The 22,773-nt window shown below is 41.8% G+C and overlaps 3 protein-coding genes and 1 pseudogene across 6 annotated transcripts in view; 3 read left to right on the top strand and 1 right to left on the bottom strand.

Annotated features, from left to right (window-relative positions):
• LOC137491225 (uncharacterized) overlaps positions 1 to 22,773 on the top strand; it is a 481,743-nt gene that overhangs the window by 18,348 nt on the left and 440,622 nt on the right. The window lies entirely within an intron of this gene.
• The window catches only part of LOC137490924 (uncharacterized), a 671,652-nt gene that overhangs the window by 460,638 nt on the left and 188,241 nt on the right, over positions 1 to 22,773 (bottom strand). The gene's annotated exons all lie outside the window — the stretch shown is intronic.
• si:dkey-151g22.1 overlaps positions 1 to 22,773 on the top strand; it is a 472,026-nt gene that overhangs the window by 393,512 nt on the left and 55,741 nt on the right. The gene's annotated exons all lie outside the window — the stretch shown is intronic.
• On the top strand, positions 32 to 21,744 carry LOC147844922 (G2/M phase-specific E3 ubiquitin-protein ligase-like; annotated as a pseudogene). The gene is made up of 4 exons (XR_015482268.1): positions 32 to 189; positions 16,954 to 17,168; positions 20,988 to 21,362; positions 21,410 to 21,744. The product of XR_015482268.1 is annotated as a G2/M phase-specific E3 ubiquitin-protein ligase-like (transcript).

Below are 22,773 nucleotides of genomic sequence, written 5' to 3'. Positions count from 1 at the left end.
TTCATGACCTGTTTGCCAGAAAACAGTTAAGATGGACCAGAAAGAGCAGCTGGAGAACAGAGAGCAGCTGGAGGAGAATATTAAGCAGGTGAAGGAGCGACAGCAGTGGGAGGACAAGATTGAGAAGCTGGAGCAGAGAGAACAACTGGAAGAGAAGCTGGAGGAGAGGGAACAGCTGGAGGAGAAAGAGCAACTGGAGAGAAAATGGAGTAGAGGGAGCAGCTGGAGGAGAAGCTGGAGTAGAGAGAGCAGCTGGAGGAGAGAGAGCAGCTAGAGGAGAATACTGAGCAGATGGGGGAGAGAGAGCAGCTAGAGGAGAAGACTGAGCAGATGGAGGAGAGAGAGCAGCTGGAGGAGAAGCTGGAGTAGAGAGAGCAGCTGGAGAAGAGAGAGCAGCTAGGGGAGAAGACTGAGCAGATGGAGGAGAGAGAGCAGCTGAAAGAGAAACTGGAGCAGAGAGAGCAACGGAGGAGGAGGAGAAGGTAGAGGAGAGAGAACAGCTGGAGGAGAGAGAGCAGCTGGGGGAGGAGGAGAAGATATAGGAGAGAGAGCAGCTGGAGGAGGAGAAGAAGAGGAGGTTGCACTCGTTGGCTCAGAGGGTTGCTGATGTTGACTCCTCAGATTTCGAGGTACTCTTGGTGTCTCCTCGTGGTGGTGCTTCAATTGGTTTATGTTAATCTTTTTTGTGGATCGACCCTCCGAATCCACAAGATCAACACTCTTCCCTTGTATTTTGGTCACCACAAAGGGACCAAAATACTCAGGGTCTAGTTTCCCCCTTTTCCTCTGCTCACTCCGGACATTTCTTCTCCACACTTTTGCTCCCACCTGAAGGCTAAATTGTGCCTTCTTTGACAGCCTTTTTCTTGTCCTTGCGATAGATTTATTTACATTATCTTCAACAATGTTCATGATTTTTTCATGTCGTTTGATGTCAATGGCAATGTCTTCAGTGAATTCATTTTCAAATGAACCATCAAGCTGTGGAAAATGGTACTAAATAACTTAGCTTAACATAGCAATGACATAAAAAGAATCCAGAATATTTACAACAAAATACCTCAAAATGTTCAGGGACTTCTCATGGATAGCGTGCCTCTCTTCCAAACATCAAGTAAAATGGGGAGAATTGGGTGGTCAGCTGCTTCTTTGTTCGAAGTCCGAACATGGCAGCATCCAAATACTGGTCCCAAGTATTTGGTTTGTCCTGTACCAGTTTAGATAGGACCCTAAAAAACATGTGATAAAATAAAGAGAAGACTGTACAAATATACAGTTGAAGTCAAAGGTATTAGCCCTCCTGTGACATTGTAACTCTTTTTAAAGAAATGCAAAATTCTGTCAAATGTTTAAAAATAAGTTCCAGTTAACATAGTTTTAAACACAATAGTTGTAATAATTAATGATGAGTAATTTTTTTTGTCTTTGCTATGATAACAGTACATAATATTTTACTAGTTATTTGCAAGATGATAGTGTTTAGCTTAAAAGGTGTCATTTAAAGACTTGAAAAGATTTAAGAGAAGCAACAATTATTAAAGTATACCTAAATTGAACAGTAACTACTTTTTTCCAGACAATAAGTAATTTAATCACTGTATATTTACCCTGAAACTACACTCTTAAAAAAAAAGGTTCCTTGAGGTTCTATATAGAACCTTGGGGTTCTATACTTGGCCAGTAGAACCTTTTACCCAAAAAATGGTTCCATTTAGAACCCTTTGACTGCAAAGAACCTTTTTGATTAAAACGGTTCTATAATTTTTGAATCATAACATAATTATTTAGTAAAGATTATGAAATAATTATAAGTTATAACACAGAGAGACAAAGCTTTTTGAGTCAAAACCTAATAAAATGAATGCTGTCGTCAAAAACTTAATCAGTGTACAGTATGATGGGATTTTTTTATGCAGGTTTGTACAATAGCATATAACTTATAGGCCTAGTTTATGTTTAACATTTTTGACAAATTATTTTGTGAAATAAATAAAATAACCAACTTATTTAGACTGTGCAGTAACATGTTGTTATGGTTAAATAATTTATTTAAAACTAATAATCATAAAAAAGCCCTCTGGTGACGTCAGTCATTGACAAGGACATCGTCATGGACAGGTGGTGAAGAGCCTCGAGAGAAGGTTAATTTTTCGAAAGGAGAAGTCCACTATTTCAGCTTCATCATTTAGGTATGTTAGTACATTTAATATATATAGTGAAATATTTTGTATTATGAAGTAAGGTTTCTATTTGATAGAAAATCCCTCGTGTTATATGGTGATACAGATTGAATGGGGGCAACTTTAGCGTTAATATGGATAAACACTGTGCTTGCGATCAGAAATCTTTTAAGTTGAATTTGTTCTGCTTTTTATTCGAAATAAGTTTCAATATCGCTATACTTGTTTGTCAGTACTACTAATTAAATTACCGATAACAGTACACAGCTGTGTTATTTGAAGGCGAGCTTCGAGAGAGCGTGAATGAAGCATTATGTGCATGTTACTTTAAAATTAACTAAATTTGTGCCGATTTCATCTTGTTTTTCGTGTTGTTTTTAGCTCCAACCTTGAACAAACGCTCACTTTTAGCTTGGTTCGTGTGTGTTTTATCAGTGATTGAGCTAAACTCTGCAAAGAAGTGGACATTACTGCCCGCTTTTGAGACGTTCCCGCTAGTCTGCATAAAACCGCAAGATAGCAGTGCACCGCTCGTGCACGCACAGGCAGATTCATGCCCGAGTCTGTGCACGCGCGGGAGGCCAGTCCGCCCCTAAATATTATTGAAACCTTTAAAAAGCCAAACATATTTTAACAATCCATAGATGAAAGATCAGGTCTTATTTATAAAAGACAAAAATGCAGACTAAATGTATTGTGAAATTATATATATATATATATATATATATATATATATATATATATATATATATATATATATATATATAGTGCAAAATAAGTTTAAAATAAATATTTTAATGTATATTTTATTTTTCTTCAAACAGCCTGGAAACTGAACTGCATCATAAAACTTGTGCTTGGTATGTATCATTGTTTTAAAATCCAAACAAACTGTATTGTGGTCAGTAAAATGAAATAAATATTATAAAAGACTTCAAGATTGTATTTATCATTACAGAAAAGTGTCATGGGACCCATATTAAGTTTCCAAATTTGATCTGCTGCACACAAGTAGCTTTGAAGAAGAAGGATCCCAGCTTAAAGAAAAATATGTGTCACATCCATAATTGTTTGACATCATCTTCAAGCACACCTGGTAAAGTATTGTATTTTATAACATGCATAATTCACACTTGTTGGTTGTTGTGTACTGAAAAAATATATTTATCAAAAAAATATTCTATTACTTACTACTGCTGTTTTAATACAGTGAGAATATTAAGGTCGTTGCTTAAAAAAAGTCCTGCAGAGAAGAAATATGTATTGAAAGGTGTAAATTTGCCTACAGGATTCCTTGTTGCAATGTCTTCAAAACAAATGTAAAAATGAAAGGATTTCAGTGGTGAGCTCATAATGATGGGATCAAAAGGAAGTGAACTGGACTCTGAGGGACTTAACACAAGGCAAGTTCATTTCAATACATTTAATGTCAAGATTAATTCTGTGATTTACATTTACATTTACATTTAGTCATTTAGCAGACGTTTTTATTCAAAGCGACTTACAAATGAGGACAAGGAATCAATTTACACAACTAAGAGCAACAATGAATAAGTACTAAAGGCAAGTTTCAGGTCTGTAAAGTCTAAGAAGGGAAGTATTAGTAGTATTAGTATTTTTTTTAATTTTTTTTTTGTACAGTTACTGTGATATTCAAAGAGGCAATTGCAGATTAGGAAGTGAAGTGGAGACTAAATAGTTGAGTTTTTAGTCGTTTCTTGAAAGTAGCGAGTGACTCTGCTGTTCTGATGCAGTTAGGGAGTTCATTCCACCAACTGGGCAGATTGAGCGTGAGCGTTCGCGAAAGTGATTTCTTTCCTCTTTGGGATGGAACCACGAGGCGACGTTCATTCACAGAACACAAGTTTCTGGAGGGCACATAGATCTGCAGAAGTGAGAGCAGATAAGAAGGAGCAAGGCCAGAAGTCACTTTGTAGGCAAACATCAGAGTTCCCCTTCGGGGGGAACTTCAGCACTATAAGTGGATTTGATTGTAAAATCCACGCATTGGGAGGTTCGGTTCAGAAGCTACTCGTCTGAAAGAGTATTGAACGGGCCAATTAAGAATGAATTGGCAGCGCAAGCCTGCGCAGGTGAGCGGCATAAGCAATCAACTGAGTATATAAGCTCACCTGGCGCCAGCAGACGCTATCCTTTTCGCTTCAGAGACTTTCTGATCGAGTCGATGAGGGTTCCTCCTGCTGTGACCAGCGATTCTGAGCGAACGAGAGCATTCTCCCGGTCCAGAGTGTGTACACGCAGTGGCAGACGGTCGAGCTGGGGTTCTCCCTTGCCTGGCGTTCTTTGGGTCCGGTCCTCCAGAGCGGTGCGTATAAAGTTGCAAACTTCACAGAAAGAGCAACACAGTCGTGCAGCACGTCCTTATCAGGACGGCGCTCCGACTGTGCGTTTCTGGATGCGGTGGTTTCCTGTCCTCGGATGATGGGCGCGGGCACTGCGTTGCATGTCTGGGGGTCCAGCGTGTTAATGCGCTGCTCGCGGGCAGTTCATGTCGTCATTGCGATGCCATGACTGTTGCGCAAGATCGCGGTTAGCCTTTGCAAAAGGGTGAACCACCCCAGTTGTCCCCTGCTCTGCAGCGGGCACTCGGGCAGATCTGAGGGTTTCAGCGAGAGATAATCCGTCGCCCACGGGCCCGCGGACCTCCCGCTCCTCTAAGCGCTCTATCCAAGCTTCGGGCGGGGGAAGCGATCCGTCTAACAGATATTAGCCCTTACGCCCGATGACACCGGAGACCAGATGTCCACCGCGGCATCGGAGGGTGGGCTTTCATTGTCCGATGATGATCCAGACCCGCTCGCCCCCTTCGGGCTGGTGAGCGCTGTCACTACGGATCCTGAAACGGACATGTTAGCCGTGCTTTCCCGGGCTGCTTCGACTAGAGGGGCGTTCCCTTCTTCCCGGAGGTGCACAGTAGGCTCACGCGGTCTTGTAAAGCACTTTTTTCTGCTCGTGCTGCGTGTTCCTCCACCCTAACCACTCTTGACGGTGAAACAGCCAGGGGGTATGTGGCGATTCCTCAGGTTGAGTGCGCGATGGCGGTAAATCCGCGCGGCGCCTCTTCTTGGCGGGGTCCGCCTCGTCTCCCATCCAAAGCCTGTAAGTTATCTACCTCCCTCGGAGCTAGAGCTTACATAGCTGCGGGCCAGGCTGCTTCCGCCTTGCATGCGATAGCCACCTACCAGCGCTACCAAGCGCAGGCGCTGGCCGAGCAGCACGAGGGTGGGTCCAACCCAGGCTTACGAGCTTCGCACCGCCGCCGACTTAGCTCTTCGGACTACTGAGTCCGCTGCGTGTGCGTTGGGGAGGACGATGTCCACATTAGTGGTCCAGGAGCGCCACCCCTGGCTGATATGCGCAAAGTCGACAAAGTCCGCTTTCTTGACTTCCCCATATCCCCAGCCAGGTTCGGCGACACTGTCCGTGAATTCACCCAGGAATTCAAGGCGGTGAGAGAGCAGTTGGTGGGTGATGTCTTATCGGCGGTCCGTAGCCCGCTCCGCCCGCCGTGCCATTCATACCTGCTCCTCGCCGAAGGCGCCCGCCTACGAGAGCTGCTCCGCCCCCGCACACGCCTCCGGCGAAGCGAGCGCGTCGGGCACCTCGAAAGCAGGCAGCCCCCCTGCCCAGAACGCCGCTAAGTCCGGCAACGGACCGCGAAGCGCCCCTGGGACAGGCCATCTGGAGAAGAGGGAACTTGCTCTTTCCCCGCTGGAGGGCGGGGCCCCATTTCCAACGGCACTTTTTACTGCCATGAAAACATTATGAAAGGGCACTTTTCACTTCCCCCGATGTGACAGCCCGAAATCTGCCAGTCTGGGACGCTATGCTTTCTAGCTTGCAGATTCGGTGCGTTTCGCCAGTGGCTCACGAGCGCTGGGAGGACGGTCTCCTTTCTCCCACCCCTCGAGCCTCCCCTCCGGAGCTCGGGTTTGGAGTGAGAGCAAATTCTCACCTCCAGCTTTTCCGTGGGACCCGCGAGCTTCCCGGATCAGCACACCCACTCCGCGCTGCCCCACTGCTGGTACGTCAGCGATTGTAGCGATGAGTCCATTAGCGAGAGCTCTGCCTGCCTGGTTAGCGCGGGCCAGCTCTTCGCGGTGGCTCATACGCACAATCAGACTCGGCTATGCGATTCAGTTCGCGAAACGGCCCTCCAAGTCACGGGTGTGTATTCACCAGGGTCAGCCCCCTGTCCGCCCCTGTCTTGCGAGAGGAGATTGCTGTCCTCCTGGCGAAGGATGCAATCGAGCCGCTCCCTCCAGCCGAGATGGAGAGCGGGTTTTACAGCCCACGCTTCATCGTGCCCAAAAAGAGCGGTGGGTCACGGCCAATCCTAGATCTGCGCGTTTTGAACCGCTGCCTGCACAAGCTGCCGTTCAGAATGCTCACGCAGAAGCGCATCCTCCGGTGCGTTCGTCCTCTGGGTTGGTCTGCAGCATTAGACCTGATGGACGCGTATTTCCATGTCTCCACTCTTCCTCGCCACCGACAGTTTCTGCGGTTTGCGTTTGAAGGTCGAGCTTGGCAATACAAAGCCCTCCCCTTCGGGCTCTCTCTGTCTCCGCGGGTCCTCACCAAGCCCGCGGAGGGTGCCTCAGCGCCCCTTCGGCTCGCGGGCATCTGCATACTCAATTTCTTTACGACTGGCTGAATTTTGCCCTCTCTTTTGATTATGCACAGAGTTGATTATGCACAGAGACAAAGTGCTCTGGCACTTCCACCTGTGGGGGTTTCAGGTCAACCGAGAAAAGAGCAAACTCGCCCCCGTGCAGAGGATCTCTTCTCTCGGGCTGGAGCTGGACTCGGTCACCATGGCAGCGCGCCTCTCCGGAGAGCGCGCTCAGCTGATGCTGTACTGTCTGAGAGAGCTCGACAGTAAAATAGTGGTCCCACTGAAACTATTTCAGAGGCTCCTGGGGCATATGGCATCCGCAGCCGCTTCATGCTGCTCGGATTATTCTATATGAGACCACTTCAGCACTGGCTTCACGATCGAGTCCCCAGACGCGCATGGCACGCGCGCGCACACCGAGTCTCTGTTACTGCGCTGTGTCGCCGCGCCCTCAGCCCTTGGAGCGACCCCTCGTTCCTACAGGCCTGGGTGTCTCTAGAACAGGCGTCCAGTCTTGTTGTCGTTTCAGCAGATGCTTCCAACACGGGCTGGGGGGCTGTGCGTTGCGGGCATGCGGCTGCGGACCTGTGGAAAGGTACCCAGTTGCATTGGCATATCGCCTGGAGCTGTTGGCAGTGTTCCTCGCTCTCCACCGTTTTTTTCCGGTGTTGGAGCGGCAACACGTGCTGGTCAGGACGGACAGTACGGCGGCGGTGGCGTATATCAGCCGTATAGGGGGTATGCGCTCTCGCCGCATGTCTCAGCTCGCCCGCCGTCTGCTCCTCTGGAGTCATCCGCGGCTGAAATCGATACACGCCATTCATATTCAGGCAAGCTCAACCGTGCAGCCGATGCGCTCTCACAGCAGCCTTGCGTCCTGGAGAATGGAGACTCCACCCCGAGTCTGTTCAGCTGATATGGGCGCGATTCGGGGAAGCCCAGATCGATCTGTTGCTTCCCCCGAGATCGCTCATTGCCAGTTGTTCTTTCCCTGACCGAGTGCTCTCGGCACGGATGCACTGGCTTACAGCTGGCCTCGGGGCACGCGCAATACGCGTTTCCCCCAGTGAGCCTGCTCGCGCAGTTACTGTGCAAGGTCAGGGAGGACGAGGAACAGGTTACTGGTTGCGCCCCTCTGGCTCAACCGGACCTGGATGTCAGAGCTCTCCCTCGCGATAGCCCTCCCCTGGCAGTCCCTTCGAGAGAGCACCTACTCTCTCAGGGACAGGGCACCACCTGGCACCCTCGCCGATCTTTGGAGATTTTTAACGCGAGGAAGACTTAGGTAACCTCCGATTGCGGTGGCTAATACCGTCACTCGGGCTAGAGCCCACTCCCCGAGCGCGCCTATGCCCTGACGTGAAGTCTATTCACTGAATGGTGTGTCTCTCGCTGAGAAGACCCCCGTAATTTGCCAGATCAGCGTTGTGCTTTCTTTACGCCGAGAGAAGTTGGAGAGCAGGCTGTCGCCCTCCACACTCAAGGTTACGTGGCTGCCATCTCCGCTCTCATAACGCGGTGGCTGGCAGCACCGTGGGAACGCATAACCTCATCATCCGGTTCCTCAGGGGCGTTAAGCGAATTAATCCACCCCGCCCCCTCTCATGCCCTCTTAGGATCTCGCCCTCGCTACACAAGCCGCGTCAGATCCCTTCGATCCTCGACTCAGTATATTTCTGTCCCTGAAGACAGCTCTGCTGGTCGCGTTGATATCGATTAGAGGGTCGGGGACCCGGAGGCATTTTTCGGTCAGTGACTCGTGCCTGTAATTGGGCTGGCTTCTCTCACGTCCTGAGACCCCGCCCGCGATATGTGCCCAAGGTTCCTACCACTCCGTTTTAATACGAGGTAGTGAGCCTGCAAGCGCTGCCCTCGGAGGAGGCAGACCCAGCCCTTCTTTATTGTCCAGTTCGCGTTTTGCGTATTATCCGGACCGCACTCAGAGTTTAGATCATCTGAGCAGCTCTTTGTCTGTTATAGCGGTCGGCAGCAGGGAAGTGCCGTACCGAAATAAGTTCCCACTAGATTGTGGATGCCTTTCTTTCACTATCAGAGCCGAGATGAGCCGCGTCCCCCGAGAGCGCGTGCGCACTCCACTCGGAGCTTCGCATCCTCTCGAGCACGCGCACGCGGCGCCCCTCTAACAGACATCTGTAGAGCTGCGGGCTGGGTGACACCCAACACATTTGCAAGGTTTTACAATCTGCGAGTGGAGCCGGTTTCCTCAAGGGTATTAGGTAACCCTTGGTGATTGAGGAAACAATTCGGTAGGGTGTTGAAACACGCTTGCTGCGCCATTTTCCCTAACACGGAGATACGTGCGCCTTTTTATCTGTCAGTAAGTTCCCCGTCAGGTGAGCCCTGCAGATTCCTCCGTGGCCCCCAGCACTGACTCAGCGGAGGAGTCACTTGCTGGCCCACTACGTTGTAGGTCTGCCCGCTGGTCAGCCCGCGTTTTGGGTAAAGGTGCCTGCTATGCGTGGTCCCCACTAGGCGATCCCATATGCTTATTCAACCACGGTTAAGTCCCCCCCCCTGGGCGGACCCGTGTCTTCCCTCCCCGCTAACCACTCTTTTGCTATGCGTACTCCCCCTTTTTAGGGCTAGTCCATATGTAAATTCTGCCATCTATCTCCCCTTGGGTAACGGATGGCCTCCGCAGCGTCCTCCCTATCGGGATTGCACGCTTCCCAACGTACTGTCGTATTTTTCTAGAATTATCTAGATGCTCACGACTTCCCAAAAAATATATATAAATCCGTAAAACTTCTGTTGAAGTAGGATAAATTAGGGCCAGGGACACGTTGGAGGACCGCGCCCCCCATAATGTGGGTGCGTCACGCTTGCTTGACTATCTCCTCATCGGGGGTGTTGGTAAGGTGCAGTCATTATGGCGCTTTCAATGGGCTCCCAATGCGTGGATTTTACAATCAAATCCACTTATAGTGCTGAAGTTCCCCCCGAAGGGGAACGTTCGAGGTTACTAAAGTAACCCTTCGTTCCCCGAGGAGGGGAACGGAAGCACTATACTCCGTCGCCATAATGACTGTCCCTTAGCTGTTGAAAGTCTCTTCAGCTTAAAAAGGATAGCGTCTGCTGGCGCCAGGTGAGCTTATATACTCAGTTGATTGCTTATGCCGCTCACCTGCGCAGGCTTGCGCTGCCAATTCATTCTTAATTGGCCCGTTCAATACTCTTTCAGACGAGTAGCTTCTGAACCGAACCTCCCAATGCGTGGATTTTACAATCAAATCCACTTATAGTGCTTCCGTTCCCCTCCTCGGGGAACGAAGGGTTACTTTAGTAACCTCGAACGTTTTGAATTTGATGCGAGCAGCAACTGGCAGCCAGTGCAAACGGACTAGCAGCGGAGTGACATGTGCTCGTTTAGGTTCATTGAAGACAACTCGTGCTGCTGCATTCTGGAGCAGTTGAAGAGGCTTGATAGAGTTAGCTGGAAGCCCAGCTAGTAGAGAGTTGCAGTAATCCAGTTTGGAGAGAACAAGAGCTTGAACAAGGAGTTGAGCTGCATGTTCAGATAAGAAGGGTCGGATCTTTCTGATGTTATAGAGTGCAAATCTGCACGATCGAGCAGTTCTAGAAATGTGGTCAGAGAAGTTTAGTTGGTCATCAATCGTTACTCCAAGGCTTTTCACCATTTTGGATGCAGTAATGGTTGCCCCATCCATCTGGATTGAAAAGTTATGGTGTAGAGTCGGGTTGGCAGAAACTACAAGCATTTCCGTTTTTGCGAGGTTCAGCTGAAGATGATGATCTTTCATCCAGTGTGAAATATCCAACAGGCAGGCTGAGATACGAGCTGGAACCGAGGGATCATCAGGATGAAAAGAGAGGTATAGCTGGGTATCATCAGCATAGCAGTGGTAGGAGAATCCATGTCTCTGGATGACTGGTCCTAGAGATGATGTGTAGATGGAGAAGAGAAGTGGCCCAAGAACAGAGCCTTGAGGTACCCCAGTGTTTAGATGCTGTAGGTTGGACACCTCTCCCCTCCAAGACACCCTGAATGACCTGTCAGAGAGGCACGATCTGAACCATTGTATAACAGTGCCCGCAACGCCCAGTGTCTCAAGCGTAGATAGCAGGATCTGGTGGTTGACAGTGTCAAAAGCAGCTGACAAGTCCAGCAAAATGAGGACTGATGATTTAGAGTCTGCTTTAGCCAGTCTGAGATCCTCCACGACCGAGAGCAGGGCAGTCTCAGTTGATTTAAATTCATATTTACACATTCTACAAATGCTGTCTTCCTACCTCAGATTGTGATGGATCTAGAATGCGACATCGTTTATGAATAAGTCAAGAACCAAATGAAACACACTATTTTCCAGAGTACAGATTATGGAGGGGTCTGCAAAACTAATGGAGAAGTTTCTTCTTCTTGGAGTGCCACAGCTTGTAAGTAACCAAACAATGTTACATTGTGTGCCAAATAGATATGAAAAATCTGTGTATATGACATTTTAAAGCTCATTTGGTAAAGCAATGCATTAGCAATGCCAAATGTGTTCCAGGTCTCACATATTAATAAATGTATAGAATAAACACAATCTACGTCCCTTTGGATAAAAGTATCTGCCAAATATGATGTATGTTATTTGATAAACAATTATTTTGTTTTGTTCTTATTCTAATTTTATTGTTTTATTTAATGTTCATACTAAATTGAGGTCACTCAGAAATGTCAATTTCATTAAATTCTGTAACAAATGAGATGCAGATTAAATAGAAAATATATTACAGCTGTCTACACTGTATTTCTGTATTTTTGATGACTTTAAAGTACTTGTATTGCTGAAAATGTGTCACTTACACAAAGTAAACAAAATGTTTTAATTTAGGATGCTGCATATAAGGACTTAGTGAAGGACACAGAAACATCTTTAAAAGAAATGGCCCAATAGAAGGGAAGGAAAGAAGTAAGTACTCAGCATTGAAATATTGTTTTACAGAAATCCAAAGATCCTAACAGCTCTCCTGATTCCGTCAAGGCTTGAAGTGTCAGCATTACGATGGCCAACACTCGCTCACTATCCTTCTGCTCCCTCATTTATCAGAGGCACCACAGTAGAATGAATTAGCAATTACTCTTCACTTTCCAGCCGCAACCCAGCACTGGGAAACACCCATACACTCTCTCATACACCTGCACACGTTCACTTACTATGGCCAATTCACCAATACCGTACGCATGCCTTTGGACTGTGGGGGCAACTGGAGCACCCAGAGGAAACCCACACAAACACTGGGAGAACTTGCAAACTTCACACAGAAACACCAACTGACCCAGTCAGGACTCGAACCAGTGACCTTCTTGCTGTGATGTGACAGTTCTAACCAGTGAGCCACTGTGCCACCCATGGACAAAACTATTTACGTTATAAGAGAGGCCGGCAAACATGGACATGCTACAGGTTGTGGAATGGCTGTTCTCAATGTTTTGTCTAATCATTTTGCAAAGTTTTGTGTGAGATTAAGCTCTTTCTTCAATAACTTTTATTGAAAATTATGTATAAAAATGGATGTTGCCATGACCAGTACATACATGTACCGTGAACTTGTTGAAATTGTAGTGTTATTTAATAGATGTTTGTGTATTGTTTCTATCTGCATTGTAATACAGTTTTCATCATTTTAGAAATGTTTGAAAGTTTAGTTTTGTATTTGTTCAATCAGTAAGCAAGCTTACAAATGTTTAATAAAAAGTGAAATCATTAGAATTAGATTGTTGAATGCCATTAAGCTGTTAATTATGTTTACTAATTAAATAGTAAAAATGTATAATGTTTAGAGGTAGATCTTATACAAAGTACGCAGAGGTGCAATTTTAAATATTATTTAAAACTTATTTTGTGAAGTAAACTGAATAAATTTAAACAATTTGAATTTTCTGCATTGGTTTTATTTTTTATTCAATAATAAATAAAGAACCCTCAAATGGTTCTAAATAGAACCATGTAACTTGAATTCAAAGAACCATTTGGGGTTCTATTTAATGAACCCTTAAATGGTTCTATTTATAACCTTTTTGGGGTTCCATTTACGAAGCGTTTGAAAGAACCATTTGGGGATCTATTTAATGAACCCTTAAATGGTTCTATTTTTAATCTTTTGGGGTTCCATATATGAAGCGTTTGAAAGAACCATTTTTGGTTCTGTATACACAGCAAATTCATTGTTGTTGAATTTCAAGTGTTGTGGTAATTCAGAGTTAAGTGTTAAAATTCTAGAGTTAGATAAAGGTAAAATAACCCTTTCAGCGTTAGAAGCTGATTTGCCTCCTTGTCACACAGAGTAACATGTATCTACCTTTGTAGAAAACCCTTGTATTTGAGAAACTAATCAGAGTGTCTGAAATCTCGCCGCACCCTCATTCACCTGGCCCTTAAATTGGTCAATTAGTTTAGTCCACTAGACAGAAGGAATGACCACAAATAAGTGAATTCAGACACCTGCTGTTGAACACCTGCTGTTAACAAGCACAATCACTGAAGGAATAAGAAATTGACGGAAGAAATAAAACTACTGACACAGCCTCACACCAAACCAACTGAATTAAAACAGAGGATTAAACAACTCCATTAAATAATAGCATAAGCAGCTTCACTGATTACAGTTTGACTTCATTTCTGTAAGAATATTTGACAATGAACAGAGGTTATATTTTTTTTATTAAAAATATTTCATTTGACCTCACTATCATAGAGATCAGAGACTGCTTATTTGAGTTCTTGAAGCTTGACTCTTATAGCCTAATGTTTCTCAGACTGCTATAGCCGTGTTTCTAAAACTCATTAGCTATAGCAAGAAAGGTCAAGAGAAACTATACTGTTTATGGTTAATTGTTATAGATTTTATTTCAGGTGTTTGTTAAGTTGATTCATAAAAATATGCAAATATAGTTGTATTAAAGCTGCATGGGACAATACTACTGGCAGTCTGCTGCTCTTCATAGAAAATTCAACAAACAATTAGGATGCAATTAATAATTAGAGTGTCATGCACTAAACATTCAAGCTCCAGCTTGCTCTTTATGACACACAGGCATCAAGAATCAGGACATGAACCTCAACCGTGGTTGCTAAAAAAAAAAAAAGCTGCATAGTTCATGCCGCAATGCATGCTGGGTGCCAGCATAGTACAAAGCTCCCAGCATGCATTGCAGCATGAATAAATTATGCAGCTTTATGTTCTTACAATCTCTTTCTTTTCCTTTATTTTGTGTTGTTTTTGGGAGGTGATATTTCAGTAGTGTTTTTTTTTTTACTTGATTTTTATTTTTTGTTTGTCACCATCATTGAGATTCAAAGACTAATTATTGATGTCTGGGTGTTTATAAGTTTTGCCATAGATCAAACATTCTCATTGTAAATATTGTTTCAGTGGTTTCATTTATGTATATCATTTATTTCTCACACACAACTAATATGATATTGAATTAGAAAACAAGCAGGAAAGGATGGCTATGTTATCATTAATAATCTCTTCAGACTAACTCTTTAATTTTCTTTCGGCTTTCTATGCTATATGTTTAAGTAGTGTAATTAACACTATCTATAGCAGCCAAAATAAAAAACATTTAGAGTAAGAAGTTGAAGAGGCTGACTAAAGCAGACTCTGTCCTCCATCATGGTGACTTCAAATGAACAACAGAAATTTCATTAAGAGCTTTTGTTCACATGACAGAAATAAAGTCAAAGGTCAGTAATCGGTGAAGCTTCATGATAAGTTGTTTAATTTGATGAGTTTTTTTTAAAGATGTTGAAAAATAACATTTTTTTATTGTGTAATTTGTTTTATTTTTATTGATTATTATTTTATTTAGAGTTTATTTTTTCTCAGTTGATTTCATCTTTGGTTTTGGCTTGTGTTTTTCTGTCCTTCAGTGATTCTGCTTGTTAACAGTTGTTCATCAACAATTCTCAATCCTCCTTTAATTAGACACTTTATTGTCTCATTAACTTCATCACTGTCTGAGTGTTCAGCCCTCTGTAGTGAGGACACTAGTGAAGATTTTGCTGTGGAATTTAAGGCTTACGTGTGTTCGAATGAAACATACAGACTATGGGATTTGTTTTTAACAGAAATATTCTGGAAACTGAATTTAAGAATGTAAAATGTTGAAAACAGCAGATTACTGGCAACCACTGCTGCCAGTATTTTGACATACATTTAACAGATATTTTACACAATAAGAGTTTGCTAATTAACACTCTGGGTGTTAAAAATTTTAACACTTTCAAAAATGTTATTTTAACACTTATAGTGGTTCCCATATAAACACTGAGGGAGTGTTAATTTTAACTCTAAGGTAGTTAAATCTACCAAATCTAAAATTTGCAGTGTGAGATCGATAAAAAAATACAGACTGTTGAATGTGCTTTTAACAGAAATATTTTGTAAACTGAATTTATGAATGTTAAAAACAGCAGATTACTGGCAACCACAGCTGCTGGTATTTTTCCGTAAAATCTAAAAATGAAAAAAAAGAAAGAAAAACAGCAAAACGGTTTTTGTGTCACCATTGTGGAGGATAATAGCGTCTCTGTTCAAGTCCAAGATGAACTTAGAAAATTTGATGTTATGCTGCATCTTCTTTTGTTTAAAGGTAACTGTGTAGTTACTAATGCAGTCAAAATCTGTTTGCTAATTGCAATCACACATGAAAACATTATTGCATCTAAAGACTTTACATTTTTTTGCACTAAGCTATGATTTTGTAAAATGAACAATGTATTAGTTCATGAAATATGGTTATTTTTTGTAAATTTATACAGTTATATAAAACTTCCATGTTTTTCACAAAAAGATTCTGGCAACCACAGCTGCTGGTATTTTTTCGGAAATTGAACAGATATTTTACACAACAAGAGTTTGCTAATTAACACTCTCTTGGTGTTGACAATGTTAACACTTTCAAAAGTGTTATTTTTAACACTTATAGTGGTTCCCATATAAACTCTGAGGGAGTGTTAATTTTAACTCCAAGGTAGTTAAATCTACTATCTAAAATTTGCTGTGTAGAACCATTTATTTTAAGAGTGAAAGAACCATTTGGGGTTCTATTTAATGAACCCTTAAAATGGTTCTATTTAGAACCTTTTTGGGGTTCCATATATGAAGCGCTTGATAGAACCATTTTTGGTTCTATATAGAACCGTTTCTTTTAAGAGTGTACACTGTAAAAAATGTTGACTCAACCTAAAATCTTAAGGCAACAAACTTCGGAACATTTTTGAGTTGACTTGACTTTCAACCCACTTAATGCACTTGACTCAATTTAAGTTGAGTAAACTCAAAAATGTCCTGCAGTTTGGTGCCTTACAATTTTAAGTTGAGAACGTTTTTACAGTGTACTTTATAGCCAACAATGTTCATTGTACCTGTCAGTGAGTTTTTAGCTGTGGTTTATTAGTGTAAATGTGTGGATGCATTATTCACCTTTGTATGGTGCCATTGAGCCTCTCCACCATCCCGTTGGTCTGAGGGTGGTATGGGGCACAGAGGCTTCTTTTAATTCCAAGAACTCCACAGACCTTAGTATTGATCTACATAATGATATGACAATAATATTTTATATTTTAAGAGTTATAACTTAAAACTTTTAAAGCAGAGCATCATGCAGTTCATAACTGAGCTGACAAAAATACTCACAGTATTGGTAAATTCTCTCCCCTGATCAGTTAGTTTCCGTTTTGGCACTTCGTACTGGTATACAAATTTGAGAATACAATTTGTAACCTCTGCAGCTGACTTTGATGTCAGAGGATAAGCCTGGGCTCATTTGGTGCAATAATCAACTATTACACATATGTACTGATTGTTCTGGTCAGACTTCACCACCTTTCCAATAAGGTCCATTCCAACCAGTTCAAATGGACACTTGGTCTGTCATCAGACAAGAACAGAATTATTTTCACATTTATCAACAAAACTGAGAAAAAAAAAACATAACAATCATAAATAAATTTAAATAAGCCCTTACTAAGGAAAAAGGCCTTGTTTTTTTATGCTTACCTTATGTAGTACTGCTATTGAGGTGTGTCTAACACTTAAAAAATTACTTAAACTGAAATGACCATAGCTTGTTCATGCTTAAATTATTAAATTATTTTTCAGATTCAGGGAAGGCCTGGAATGTTTGCATCTTCTGCAACATTTGGAAAAACATCCAAGTCTCTTTTGAGAAATTTTGATGTTTAAAGAGAAGCCACTGACAGCAAAAGACTTAGCGGAGCTCTTCATCCCGCAGCTGTCACCAGTTGGCACTAACAAAAGGACCCTAGAAAACAGGATTGTTTGTTTCTGGAGGGACTGGCTTCTAGATGTGGAAGGTAATAAATATACAATTGGTTATATCAGAGGTCTTCAGCCTTGTTCCTGGTATCCTGTAAAGTTTATTTCCAACCGGATTTAGTGCACCTGACTACAATTTTCAAGCTGTCTTGGGGAGCTTAATTGGCCACTTTAGGTGTGTTTGATAAAGGTTGCAGATAAACTCTGAGATAAGGAGTCCCCAAGAACAGGGTTGAAAACCACTGGGTTATATTAGGGCCTTCTCACACTATGCTATCCGAACCGTGCCCAGGCTCGTTTCCCGGATCGTTTTTGAAGTGTGAGTGCGCTGAATCGGGAAGAGGTGGGCCAGTGCTTGTGTGTGAGTGCAAAACGCGCCAGAGCCTGAAACTGAAAGCGAGACGTGACTTAAAAGGCACTGTTTGATATGGATTTATTAATCATTCTTGCTGTTCAGTGAAGGCAAACTGTTGTAGATTATTAAAGACCCTCACTGCATGACAGCTGCACCTTTAGCAAACATCATAATAGGGTATATGCTGAGCTAATGTTGTTCCTATACTGATAAACTTCCAGTGACCTTTTATTGAGGTTTTTTTTCCATTTTATGCGGTCCCCTTTACAGCATCGATGTTGCAATGTAATTAAAATACAATCAGTTAAACAGACTTTGGCATCCATTTAGTTGTTCAAGCATAAAACGAAACGATTTTGTGATGGCAATCAGTTTACCAGAAGCAATTTACCCAGGTTACTGCCAAATTAATTGTCCTATTGGCATGTTAGCATATACCTATTAGCATATATCTTGTTCCTGCAGCACGAGGACTCAGGGCCGGAGTGGGACTCCTTTTCAACCCTGGAGTTTAAGCCTTAGACCGGGCCACCTCAGTTCACGACTGACTATATCAATTCAGTTTCTAATGACACTATCACATCTTTTTCAAGAAAACAGCTGGTTTAGAACATCAAATGTTCAACAACCCTAACAGTATTACATGTCTTAACAATAAAAAAAATAAAAATAATTATTATTATTCAGGTGAGGTTCTGTAAGAATTGAAATACTGGTAACTTCACAACTCAGCAAGGGGTATGCGGGAAAAACCAGTTCCTGCTGCATTTGCATCTGAGACTCAGCTTCATCCCCCCAATTCACGCATATGGTCATTTCAATGTTTGAATGTTTTAAATTAACCAAACTGACTTTAACTATCATGTTTGATATCATTTGAAATGTCTCAGTGCGATTGGTACAATGGTCTCATTCTCTCAGAAATAGACATAATCAGAACAATAAATATATAACTTCAGGCATCTTTTGAACCACTGTGAGAGGTGTAACACTAAGTGTGAATGCCTTCTTTGTTATTCACACCCCCTTCTTTGAGGGAATTCTTGGATTATTTAAGGTAAGGCCTAAGAAGGACTCAGGGCGATTCTGCCTAACCAGATCAGCCCATAACATGGGGTCTGCCCCATGTTATGTATATTACAAAGTCAGGAATGCATCTTTTTCATCTTGGACTTATCTTTGATAATTTGATGTTTTGTATTGATCATTTATGAATTGACTGATTGAATTGGCATAATACATTTACCTGACTAATAAATTGTAATGTTTGACCATATTTTGCTCACTCTGTAATTATTAATTCAAGTAGATTACGCTGTATCCTTGTTTCCGCACGTCTTGCGTCAGGTCAGTAGACGGACTAAAATCCAATTGAGATGGAGCATTGGCACACTAATTGTGTTTTAGCGATCCGGCTGACTCTTGATATTGATTCATGTGTACTTAGGTGGAAAGGGCGATAACTTCCGTCTAGGTCAACAAGGTGTTGCACGACTAACCTAGATTGGGTACCCGACCTTTGTTTGAAGGTAATATCATTCTAAATTATGTTCATATGGGAAACCATGGGCTTGGTGAAAACCAAAGTTACTATAGAGTCCAGTAGTCGGGTACATTTATATTAATGCCCTAACCTCTAATTAGAAATGATGATTGTCTTAACTCAAAGGTGTACATCTAAGCGGGACTAACTAAAGTATTTTAGAACGAGCGCGCTGGTAGCGGCCATCTAAAGTATTAGTCAATTTACCTCTGTTTAATATTCAAGACTGACCGGAGTGTGACCGTGAGGGACGCCTTCGGCCGAGGCGATTTCTCTGAGCGACATGAGCACCCGAATGAACGGATGTAATAGTTACTAGTGAAGACAAACGGTTCAAACATTTATCTAAATTACATATTGATATAATCTTCTTAATGTTTTATAATTGGAGTCAGATAAAACGAGGATAAATATATTAATATTCTAAACCATCTCATACTAAAATTGGGAGTCAGATATGAGTTAAGTTTAATATAAATCAACATTGTGCACTGGAAAGACCGAACATGCAGTGAACCTTCATCCACCAGTGGACACCGGCATTGGGCCAACTGGGTGGACCTTACAGTTCAAACACTGGTCGGCAGCATCGTAACACAACGTGCTAACCACTGGACCACATGGCACTGTTGCAGTGTGAATAAAAAAGAAATATTGCCCCCGCAAGACTCTTAACCACAGTATTATTTTCAATTGATGACTTAATCTTTTTCTCGCCTTTTTAGATTTCTGATCAAGTTATGTCAGATTTATTGATGTAGTGAATCATTTGATTTTCGTTGAGCAGGTGTAATATTCATTAATATTAATTATTTGAATTGTTATATTCACTAAGGTGCCGCTGTTTGGGGTGGAATGATAGTTATGTCATCATTAACCTGCAGGCTGCATTTTGCTAAGGGGGCAGCAAGAAAATAAATAAAAAAGTGCGTAGCTGCGGGTAAATAATGAATAAAAAAGTAAGGCTATGGTCAAATAAATAAATAAAAAAAAGTGCGACTGTTGAGAGTGCAAGCAGCTAGGGACACCAGCCCGAGCCGGAATAAACAGATCGTCCAACCGGGAATTCTACCGGTCCTCCCAATTAGCCAATCCAGGCCTGCAAGGACTTCATGATCGTTTATGAGCGTCAAAAGTGGCTAATCTGTTCTACAAAATATTTGACTGTGTCACTGCATATCAAATGACTAAAACGATATAACTGAAGAAATCACCTCTGTGCTGAGCGAAAGCGCTTACCAAGCAGCACAGCATCGATGATGTAAGCATGCCCAGGTTTGAATGTAATGTGAGTGCGGGCCATCGGGGGAGACGGGAGGGGGACAAGCGTGCTTTGGCCCGGTTCAAGGCAACTGTACATAGTGTGAGTACGGCCTTATACATGGTTTACACTCTGTAACATTATACAATTGTTATGTGTTTTCTTTCCTCTCCAATGTTTTTTTTAAAGGTTGCCAGCCACCACCAGTGTTTTTAATGGTTTTCATCTAATTTTCATGACCCCCACAATATTTTGTTGCACGAATATCTGCACAAAAAATATTTCAAAATAGACACCAGATGTTCTGCTTTTACACACACAAAAAAAATTACTCTAGCTTCATTTATTACATGGTTATAGGTGTGGTTATAATCACATATATAAAAAATAAAATTAAATTGATTCTGTCTTTTTTCTTTAGTTCTTTGATGTTTGTGATTATACATTATTAGTTCATGACATTATAAGTCCATAGATTGCTATAGAAACAGTGTTCTATGAGCACATATGACTGCACATAAGTACTGACTGTTCCAATCTAAAAAAAAAAAAAATTGATCATGATCGGAGCAATCATAAACAAAATTTGTTACATAATAAATGCCTACTGAAGTGGTTATGTTTTTTTGTAAGAATATCCATATTTAAAATTAAATGAAAACCTGAATAATCTTTTTATTTTTATCTTTTTTTCTCAGAGGGAGCATCGTCACCACTTTCTTTAAGCCAGGTTTTAGCATTTGCTAAAACCTCCATTCAGAGGCTGGGTTTCCCTGTTGAACCAGCACTTAAGTTCCTGCATCAACAGGATAATGAGCATGCCAAAATTTACCCTGAAGCAAATACATGTACTATTGTTTTGAGGCTGCCAATGCAACGAATGTTTGAGGACTTTGAAATTTACACGAAAGAGGGCATTTTGCGGGCCCCCACATTTGGGGTAATGTAGTTCAGTTAATGGCAACCCCATTGTATATTGTTCTTTTTTGTGTCTAGTGTTCTTTGCAATTGTATATTGTTCTTTTTTGTGTCTAGTGTTCTTTGCAATTGTATATTGTTCTTTTTAGTTTCTAGTGTTCTTTGCAACTCCATTGTATATTGTTCTTTTTTTTGTTTCTAGTGTTCTTTGTCATGCAAAAACATAAATATTGTTTCACAGTCGATATAACAACAGACTAATATTAGTGAATCAATTATTTGATAATGAAGGAACATTATTTACACTTACAGAATTTATCACAAGATACAAAATTCCTCCATTACAGGAGTTTACGATACTGACTGGGGCAATACCTGCTGGTCTACACATGCTGTACAAAAGCAGTGTATGTACATCAGCACTTTCTGTTTGTCCTCCTAAACCTGACCAGACCTCAATCAGTATCTGTTTCTCTGGATTTAAGCTTCTGACTTCATAGAGTTTATACCATTAAAAAAATGTCTGTGTAAAACTGATATTGAGTCTGAATGCTGTTTTTGTGAAAGCTTTAATTAAGTTATTTTTACATTGATTCTGTTTTTGCCAATATACTCCACTTTTTTGGATTAATGTTGAAGCTTTTATTGCTCATTAAATTTTAACATCATTTTCCTTATCTTATGAACATGTGATTTTGGGTTTTTATGTTGAGCATCGCTCTTTAAAAGATGCTGGTTATAGTATAAACTTTATTATAATATTATGTAAACTTCACATACATAAATACAAGTTTAGGAAAAGCAAAACCTCTCTTCATGGTGCTAGAAAAAGAGATTCAAATGAATATAAAAGTGATTTCTAAGTCTAAAAATAGAAAGCAAGTAAAACAGTCAACATATGCTCCTCCTTTAACATATGTGCATAAAAATGTGTGTTTATGTGCATTTCCTGTAGTAAAAGCGCACTTAATAACTCTTGGTGATAACTAAAATTAGAAAAATGTGTGTAATATATTTGTATGTAATTTAATAATCATATACCCTCTCCTCTGTTGATTTTGTTGTGTAAGAAAACTACATGCTGGTTCTTGTTGATAAAAAAATTGTGTTGTGGTAACAGCAGTGTGTGTGTTCGTGTGTGTGTGTGTGTGTGCGTGCGTGCGTGCGTGCGTGTGTGAGTGTGTGTGTGTGTGTCAGAAGGCTCCAGAATACACAGCCAGTCTTGAACAGAGAGCTTGAGTTCAGTCTTTCTGCTTATCAGGTCGGTCATAACTCTACACTCAGTGTCTGAATCTTCCTCAGCACATCGGCTTTCACATCACTATAACTGATGCATTTTAGAAACACAGCTATAACAGTCAGAGAAACATTTGCTGATCTCCATGATGGTGAGGTCAAATTAAATATTAAAAAAAATATATATAAACCTCTGTTCATTGTCAAATCTTCTTACAGAAATAAAGTCAAACTGCCATCAGTGAAGCTGCTAATGCTGTTATTTAATGGAGTTGTTTAATCCTCTGTTTTAATTCAGTTGGTTTGGTATGAGGCTGTGTCTGTAGTTTT

The sequence above is a fragment of the Danio rerio genome, chromosome 4 (genome assembly GCF_052040795.2).
Source record: "Danio rerio strain M-AB ecotype USA chromosome 4, GRCz13ab, whole genome shotgun sequence".
Classification (NCBI taxonomy): domain Eukaryota; kingdom Metazoa; phylum Chordata; class Actinopteri; order Cypriniformes; family Danionidae; genus Danio; species Danio rerio.
The sequence above is the reverse complement of the archived record's forward strand: the minus strand, read 5'-3'. Positions and strand labels throughout refer to the sequence as shown.